The sequence below is a fragment of the Arachis stenosperma genome, chromosome 10 (genome assembly GCF_014773155.1).
Source record: "Arachis stenosperma cultivar V10309 chromosome 10, arast.V10309.gnm1.PFL2, whole genome shotgun sequence".
Taxonomy (NCBI): domain Eukaryota; kingdom Viridiplantae; phylum Streptophyta; class Magnoliopsida; order Fabales; family Fabaceae; genus Arachis; species Arachis stenosperma.
The window spans coordinates 71,559,797-71,569,446 of record NC_080386.1 but is presented as its reverse complement, the minus strand read 5'-3'; the positions used below and the strand labels follow the sequence as shown (position 1 = coordinate 71,569,446).

At 38.8% G+C, this 9,650-nt stretch overlaps 1 non-coding gene across 1 annotated transcript; it reads right to left on the bottom strand.

Moving 5' to 3' along the window:
• Window positions 1-6,738: 6,738 nt before the first annotated feature.
• On the bottom strand, window positions 6,739-6,846 carry LOC130959036 (small nucleolar RNA R71). Its single transcript, XR_009078133.1, has one exon. It is a non-coding gene; the product is annotated as a small nucleolar RNA R71 (small nucleolar RNA).
• Between the last annotated feature and the right edge of the window lie 2,804 nt (window positions 6,847-9,650).

The window sequence follows — 9,650 nt, the reverse complement described above, 5'->3', positions numbered from 1 at the left end:
ATTAGGGTTATCTTTTTTTTTTTTTTTTTGAAAATTGAACCGGTCTGGATTTCTCAAACCTTCCGGTTCACCGATTTTTATTAAAACCGGCCGGGTCAAGTTATGGATTACGGATTTGGGCTTACACACCTTGGCCCAAACAATTGTAAAGTTGCAAAACATATTGAAAAATAGTCGGACAAAAAACAATCGAAAAATAGTTTTTCAAATTATGATACAGGGAAAAATTTCAGGTATGTCATGTATGTTTTTTGGAAGTATCTTCTGATTCTTGAAGAATTTGGGTATTTTGTGCAAGTCTGGATGTCATTATTTTAAAAAGACTTTTTTTTTTTTAATAAAAAAAAGTTTTTTTTATTTTTTAATGTATTTGACAAATTTTTAGTAGTAAAAGTAAAAGCACTAGTAAAATAAAAAAAAAATTTGAGAAACTGTAATTTACATCTTTTTTTAAAATATATTTTTTCTTTGAAAAAAAGATGTTTTTTATGTAATAAATAAACAAAAAAGTATTTTTATATTATTATACCCAAATATAATTGATAGATAAAAAGACCTTTTTACATGAGATATCCAAACATAAAATTACTTTAAATTCTCTATAAAATATTTTAAAAAAATAATTCGAAAAAAGATCTTTTCTTAAAAGTTCATCCAAACAAGCCCTTCTTGAACTGTAAAAAAATTTGGGACTCTATTGAAATTTTGTAATTGAGCATTATTTCCGTTATTCAGCTCTCATACTAAGAACATTTTCAGTTACCCATTCTTTCTCCTTTTCTTATCTCAGCCATAACTCTTTCCGTTGAAAATGTTCATCTCATTATAACGGTTGAATTTGCTGTGTTAAGAAAAATATAATAAAGATTAGTTAGATATCAGTGGTAGTAGTTGTTAAGATTTAGTGGCTAAGTTTGTTAGGAGAATTCTTGATTCTTGGCTTTGACTGAGTCACTACCTTAGCTAGTATATATTTCAGTACGTGAAACCATGCATAGTTTAATTCTTTAATCAATTGTGAATGAATTTTCTATCTGTTACTTTTCATCAAATTCTATCTTCTATATTTTCTTTAGCCCTTACTCATTGCTCACCTTCCTCACGTTTGGCTACTTACTCGCCACTGTTGGTGAACACAACATACCCTTCCCCTATGCCTCCTTCATTGGCCTCATCCCCATCTACTCCGCCCTCGACTTCCTCTTCAATTGCGCCCCAACTACTTAAACACCGGCGCGACATCATTCATAGATCACAAGCGGTGGCTAGTGTAGTAGCGACTACACTACCAAGATCGAGGAGTGGATGGAGCTTCATGATGCGGATCTATGAGGTTGGATCTTTGCTGCCATGGTCCAATACTAAAATGAGATGCAAAGGATAGAAGAATTGTTACCATGCTACAAAGAGTTTAGGGAAGAAACGAATAATTATTTAAAAAAATATTATTTTTATTATTCATATTTCTTATATGTAATTACAAGATTCTTATCAATATATAGATTAACAGTACGCTAAGAGTACACTCATTATAGAATAATTCGAAAAAATGATGCTTAAATTTTAAAAACATGCAATTGACACCAAACTTAAAAATTGACTCAAGACTCAAACAAGAAACACAAAATATTTTTGGTTTTTATGATTTTATGATTTTTTTTGTATTTTTATAATTTTTTTCGAAAATATTCTTTAGAAACACGAAAAAAGAAAAAAATTTTTGAAAATTTTTTGAAAACTTTTTGAAAAGAAAATTACCTAATCTGAGCAACAAGACGAACCGTTAGTTGTCCATACTCGAACAATCCCCGGCAACGGCGCCAAAAACTTGGTGCACGGATTTGTGATCATCAACAATGGCTCCAATAGTTTGGTAGCTCTCACACGTGAATTACACTTAGTCACAACTCCGCACAACTAACCAGCAAGTGCACTGGGTCGTCCAAGTAATACCTTACGTGAGTAAGGGTCGATCCCACGGAGATTGTTGGTATGAAGCAATCTATGGTCATCTTGTAAATCCCAGTCAGGCGGATTCAAATATGATTATGAAATTTTGAAAATCAAATATGATTAATAAAAATAAACAGAAAGTAAAGATAGAGTTACTCATGTAATTCAATGGTGGGAATTTCAGATAGGTGTATGGAGATGCTGTGTTCCTTCTGAATCTCTGCTTTTCTACTACATTCATTCAATCCTTCTTACTCCTTTCCATGGCAAGCTGTATGTAGGGCATTGGTGGACGAAATTGTGATTCCTTTGTTATTGTATTTTGTAAAATTCATTGCTTTTTCAACTATGTGTGGACACAACTCCGTTCAACTTAACCAGCAAGTGTACTGGGTCATCCAAGTAATACCTTACGTGAGTAAGGGTCGATCCCACAGAGATTGTTGGTATGAAGCAAGCTATGGTCACCTTGTAAATCTCAGTTAGGCAGATTAAATGGTTATGGGTTTCGAAAATTAATAATAAATAGAAAATAAAAAGGGATAGAAATACTTATGTAAATCAATAGTGGAAATTTCAGATAGGCGTATGGAGATGCTATGCTCCTCTTGAATCTCTACTTTCTTATTACATTCATCCAATTCTTCTTACTCCTTTCCATGGCAAGCTGTATGTAGGGCATCACTATCATCAATGGCTACTTTTAATCCTCTCGGAAAAATGGTCCTATGCGCTGTCACTGCACGGCTAATCGTCTGGAGGCATCACCCTTGGTTGATAGCTACATCCCATCCTCTCAGTGAAAATGGTCCAAATGCTCTGTCACAGCACGGCTAATCATCTGTCAGTTCTCAATCAGGTTGGAATAGAATCCATTGATTCTTTTGCGTTTGTCATCACGCCCAGCCTTCAGGAGTTTGAAGCTCGTCACAGTCATTCAATCCCAGAATCCTACTCGGAATACCATAGACAAGGTTTAGACTTTCCGGATCCTCATGAATGCCGCCATCTATCTAACTTATACCACGAAGATTCTGTTGGGGAATCTAAGAGATATGCGCCCGACCTAAGGTAGAACGGAAGTGGTTGTCAATCATGTACGTTCATAGGTGAGAATGATGATGAGTGTCACTGATGAGCGGATAATTTGTACGCTTTTTGGCATTGTTTTTAGTATATTTTTAGTATGATCTAGTTAGTTTTTAGTATATTTTTATTAGTTTTTAGTTAAAATTCACTTTTCTGGACTTTACTATGAGTTTGTGTGTTTTTCTGTGATTTCATGTATTTTCTGGCTGAAATTGAGGGACCTGAGCAAAAATCTGATCCAGAGACTGAAAAGGACTGCAGATGCTGTTAGATTCTGACCTCTCTGCACTCGAAGTGGATTTTCTGGAGCTACAGAAGCCCAATTGGCGCGCTCTCAACGGCGTTGGAAAGTAGACATCTTGGGCTTTCTAGTAATATATGATAGTCCATACTTTGCCCAAGATTTGATGGCCCAAACCGGCGTTCAAAGTCACCTTCAGATTTTCCAGCGTTAAACGCCGGAACTGGCACCAAAATGGGAGTTAAACGCCCAAACTGGCATAAAAGCTGGCGTTTAACTCCAAGAAGAGTCTCTACACGAAAATGCTTCATTGCTCAGCCCAAGCACACACCAAGTGGGCCCGGAAGTGGATTTTTATGTCATTTACTCATCTCTGTACACCCTAGGCTACTAGTTTTCTATATATAGGACCTTTTACTATTGTATTTTCATCTTTGGACATCTAGTTCTTAGATCAGATCTTGGTTCTTCTGGTTCCCTCTCTGGGACCGAAGCCAATGATCACTCTTGTTCTTATGTATTTTCAACGGTGGAGTTTCTACACACCATAGATTAAGGTGTGGAGCTCTGCTGTACCTCGAGTATTAATGCAATTACTATTGTTCTTCTATTCAATTCCGCTTGTTCTTTGTCCAAGATATCACTTGTTCTTCAACTTGATGAATGTGATGATCCGTGACACTCATCATCATTCTTACTCATGAACAAAGTGACTGACAACCACTCTTGTTCTACAAGCATACGAGGCTCTAGTGTTTATCTCTTGGATTCCTGATACACGATGCATGGTTGATCGCCTGACAACCGAGTGCTCGCCTGACAAACGAGCCAGCCATTCCGTGAGATCAGAGTCTTCGTGGTATAGGCAAGAACTGATGGCGGCATTCAAGAGAATCCGGAAGGTCTAACCTTGTCTGTGGTATTCTGAGTAGGATTCAATGATTGAATGACTGTGACGTGCTTCAAACTCCTGAAGGCGGGGCGTTAGTGACAGACGCAAAAGAATCACTGGATTCTATTCCAGCCTGATTGAGAACCGATAGATGGATAGCCGTGCCGTGACAGGGTGCGTTGAACATTTCCAATGAGAGGATGGGAGGTAGCCACTGACAACGGTGAAACCCTTGCATAAGCTTGCCATGGAAAGGAGTAAGAAGGATTGGATGAAGACAGTAGGAAAGCAGAGAGACGGAAGGGAAAGTATCTTCATACGCTTATCTGAAGCTCTCATCAATGATATACATAAGTATCTCTATCTTTATCTTTATGTTTTATTCATATATCATCTATACCCATTTGAGTCTGCCTGACTAAGATTTACAAGGTGACCATAGCTTGCTTCATACCAACAATCTCCGTGGGATCGACCCTTACTCGCGTAAGGTTTATTACTTGGACGACCCAGTGCACTTGCTGGTTAGTTGTGCAAAGTTGTGTAGTGATCACAATTTCGCGCACCAAGTTTTTGGCGCCGTTGTCGGGGATTGTTTTGAGTATGGACAACTGACGGTTCATCTTGTTGCTTAGATTAGGTATTTTTTTTCAGAGTTCTTAAGAATGAGTTCTAGAGTTTCATGGTGATCTGTTGAAGTCTGGCTGGCTGTGAAGCCATGTCTAATCTTATTGGACCGAGGTTTCAACTGATCATCACAAGAGCTTGTTGATTTCTATCAATCTTGCTATTGGAGCAATGATCTGCTAAGGTTTGGCTGGCCATTGGCTATGTCTAGTGTTTTGGACCGAAGCTTTCTCTGAAAGCTTGGCTGGCTGTGAAGCCATGTCTAATTCCTGGACCGGAGTCTTAGACTAACATTGCAATGATTCCTGGAATCCAAATTGAGAATTCTGAAACCTTTATTTTCTATTTTCATATAATTTTCGAAAAATCCAAAAAAATTTATAAAAATCATAAAAAACCAAAAATATTTTTATGTTTCTTGTTTGAGTCTAGTGTCTAATTTTAAGTTTGGTGTCTTGCATGCATTGTTTATTTGATCTTGGTTCTATTTTCAAGTCAATAGTATAGGGAACTGAAGATTCAGAACATGCAGCAGAGGAATTACACAGAAAAAGCTGGGCGTTCAAAACGCCCAGTGAAGAAGGACAGACTGGCGTTTAAACGCCAGCCAGGGTGCCTGGTTGGGCGTTTAACGCCCAAAAAGGTAGTGCATTGGGCGTTAAACGCCAGAATGTGCACCATTCTGGGCGTTTAACGCCAGGATGGCACAAGGGGGAGGATTTTGTTTTCAAAATCAATTTTTTTCAAGTTTTCAAAGTTTTTCAAAATCAAATCTTTTTCAAATCATATCTTTTCAATCAAATGTTTTCAAAATCAATTTCTTTCCTTTTTCAAAGATACTTACTAACAATTAATGATTTGATTGAACATTTTAAATATGTTGCCTTTTCTGTTGAGAGAGGTTTAATGTTTGAATCATATCTTTTCTTGTTAGGCAAGTCATTAATTTTTAAAATCAAATCTTTTTAAAATTGTTTTCAAATCATATCTTTTCAATCATATCTTTTTAAAAGCATAATTTTTTTTATCATATCTTTTTAATCACATCTTTTTCAAAACAGTTTTTAATCATATCTTTTTTATTTCTAATTTCAAAAATCTTTTTCAAAAATTACTTGATTCCTTTTCCACTCTTGATTTTCGAAAATTAATTAATTTTTTTTCAAAAATGTTTTCAAAATATTTCACTTGATTTTCGAAAATTTCTTCCTCTCTTCCCACATCCTTCTATTTATGGAGTACCACTCCTTCTCAATGCACAATTCGAACTCTATCTAATTAAGTTCAAATTCTTCTACCTCTTCTTTCTATTTTTCTGTTCTTCTGACACCTCAAGGAATCTCTATACTGTGACATAGAGGATTCCATATTTTCTTGTTCTCTTCTCTTTCATATGAGCAGGAACAAAGACAAAGGCATTCTTGTTGAAGCTGACCCTGAACCTGAAAGGACCTTAAAGCGAAAGCTAAGAGAAGCTAAGGCACAACTCTCTGTAGAGGACCCGACAAAAATCTTTAAAGAAAAAGAAACCATGGCAGCCGAAAACAACAACAACAACAACAATGCAAGGAAGGTGCTGGGTGACTTTACTGCACCTACTCCCGACTTCTATGGGAGAAGCATCTCTATCCCTGCCATTGGAGCAAACAACTTTGAGCTTAAGCCTCAATTAGTTTCTCTAATGCAACAGAATTGCAAGTTCCATGGACTTCCATTGGAAGATCCTCATCAGTTCTTAGCTGAATTCTTGCAAATCTGTGACATTGTCAAGACTAATGGGGTTGACCCTGAGGTCTACAGACTTATGCTATTCCCTTTTGCTGTAAGAGACAGAGCTAGGACATGGTTGGACTCACAACCTAAAGAAAGCCTAGACTCATGGGAAAAGCTAGTCAATGCCTTCTTGGCAAAGTTCTTTCCACCTCAAAAATTGAGTAAGCTTAGAGTGGAAGTCCAAACCTTCAGACAGAAGGAAGGAGAATCCCTCTATGAAGCTTGGGAAAGATACAAACAATTGATCAGAAAGTGTCCCTCTGATATGCTTTCTGAATGGAGCATCATAGGTATTTTCTATGATGGTCTGTCTGAACTATCCAAGATGTCTTTGGATAGCTCTGCTGGAGGATCTCTTCACCTGAAGAAGACGCCTACAGAAGCTCAAGAACTAATTGAAATGGTTGCAAATAACCAATTCATGTACACTTCTGAAAGGAATCCTGTGAACAATGGGACAAGTCAGAAGAAAGGCGTTCTTGAGATTGATACTCTGAATGCCATTCTGGCTCAGAATAAAATATTGACTCAACAAGTCAATTTGATTTCTCAAAGTCTGTCTGGAATGCAAAATGCACCTGGCAGTACTAAGGATGCTTCATCTGAAGAAGAAGCTTATGATCCTGAGAACCCTTCAATGGAAGAGGTGAATTACCTAGGAGAACCCTATGGAAACACCTATAATTCTTCATGGAGAAATCATCCAAATTTCTCATGGAAGAATCAAGAGAGACCTCAACAAGGTTTCAACAACAACAATGGTGGAATAAACAGGTTTAGCAATGGCAAGCCTTTTCCATCATCTTCTCAGCAACAGACAGAGAGTTCTAAGCAGAACACCTCTAACTTAGCAACCATGGTCTCTGATCTAATCAAAACCACTCAAAGTTTCATGACTGAAACAAGATTCTCCATTAGGAATTTGGAGGCACAAGTGGGACAGCTGAGCAAGAAAGCTAATGAACTCCCTCCAAGTACTCTTCCAAGCAATACAAAAGAAAATCCAAAAAGAGAGTGCAAGGCCATAAACATGGCCGAATTTGGAGAGGAAGGAGAGGAAGTGAACGCCACTGAGAAAGACCTCAATGGGCGTGCACTAGCCTCCACTGAGTTCCCCAATGAGGAACCATGGGAATCTGAGGCTCAAAATGAGACCATAGAGATTCCATTAGACTTACTTCTGCCTTTCATGAGCTCTGATGAGTATTCCTCCTCTGAAGAGGATGAGTATGTCACTGAAGAGCAAGTTGCTAAATACCTTGGAGCAATCATGAAGCTAAATGACAAGTTATTTGGAAATGAGACTTGGGAGAACGAACCTCCTTTGCTCACCAAAGAACTGGATGACTTGTCTAGGCAGAAATTACCTCAAAAGAGACAAGATCCTGGGAAGTTTTCAATACCTTGTACCATAGGCACCATGACCTTCAAGATGGCTCTGTGTGACTTAGGGTCAAGTGTAAACCTCATGCCTCTCTCTGTAATGGAGAAGCTAGGGATCTTGAGGTACAGCTGCAAGAATCTCACTAGATGGCAGACAACTCAAGAAAACAAGCTTATGGACTTGTAGAGGATGTTTTGGTGAAGATTGAAGACCATTACATCCCTGCTGATTTCATAGTCCTAGAGACTGGGAAATGCATGGATGAATCTATCATCCTTGGCAGACCCTTCCTAGCCACAGCAAAGGCTGTGATTGATGTTGATGGAGGTGAACTGATCATTCAAGTGAATGAAGAATCCTTTGTGTTTAAGGCTCAAGGATATCCCTCTGTCACCATGGAGAGGAAGCATGAAAAGCTTCTCTCAAATCAGAGTCAAGCAGAGCCCCCACAGTCAAACTCTAAGTTTGGTATTGGGAGGCCACAACCAAACTCTAAGTTTGGTGTTGAACCCCCACATTCAAACTCTAAGTTTGGTGTTGGGAGGTTTCAACATTGCTCTGAGTATCTGTGAGGCTCCATGAGAGCCCTCTGTCAAGCTACTGACATTAAAGAAGCGCTTGTTGGGAGGCAACCCAATGTTATATTTTATCTACTTTCTTTTGTTATTTTATGTTTTTTGTAGGTTGATGATCATAAGAAGTCACAAAATCAATTGAAAAAGCAAAAACAGAATGAAAAACAGGAAGAAAAACAGCACACCCTGGAGGAAGAACCTACTGGCGTTTAAACGCCAGTAAGGCTAGCAGTTGGGCGTTTAACGCCCAGTCTAGCACCATTCTGGGCGTTTAACGCCAGAAAGGGGCACCAGACTGGCGTTAAACGCCAGAAAAGGGTAAGAACCTGGCGTTAAACGCCAGAAATGGGGACCAGCCCGGCGTTTAACGCCAGATTTGGCACAAAACATGTTTTTGCATGCCATTTGGTGCAGGGATGACTTTTGCTTGACACCTCAGGATCTGTGGACCCCACAGGATCCCCACCAACCCACCACTCTCTCTTCTTCTTCACCCATTCACCAATCACCTCAATACCTCTTCCCCAAAAACCCTTCACCTATCAAATCCCATCTTTCTCTTCACCACTCACATCCATCCTTCATAAAACCCCACCTACCTCACCATTCAAATTCAAACCACTTTCCCACCCAAACCCACCCATAATGGCCGAACCCTACCCCTCCCCTCACTCCTATATAAACCCTTCTTCACCCCTTCATTTTCACACAACCTAAACACCACTTCTCCCCCTCTTGGCCGAACACAAAGCATTCCGCAAAAGCTTCCACCTCCGAGTCATGGGATGGAGAGATTCATCTCAAGGGTGCATCAAGACCACTTCTATGAAGTTGTGGCCTTGAAGAAGGTGATCCCCGAGGTCCCTTTTTCACTCAAAAAGAGTGAATATCCGGAGATCCGACATGAGATTCGAAGAAGAGGTTGGGAAGTTCTCACCAACCCCATTCAACAAGTCGGAATCTTAATGGTTCAAGAGTTCTATGCAATGCATGGATCACCAAGAACCATGATCAAAGTGTGAACCCGGATCCAAAGAATTGGCTTACTATGGTTCGGGGGAAATACTTGGATTTTAGTCCGGAAAATGTAAGGTTGGCATTCAACTTGCCCATGAT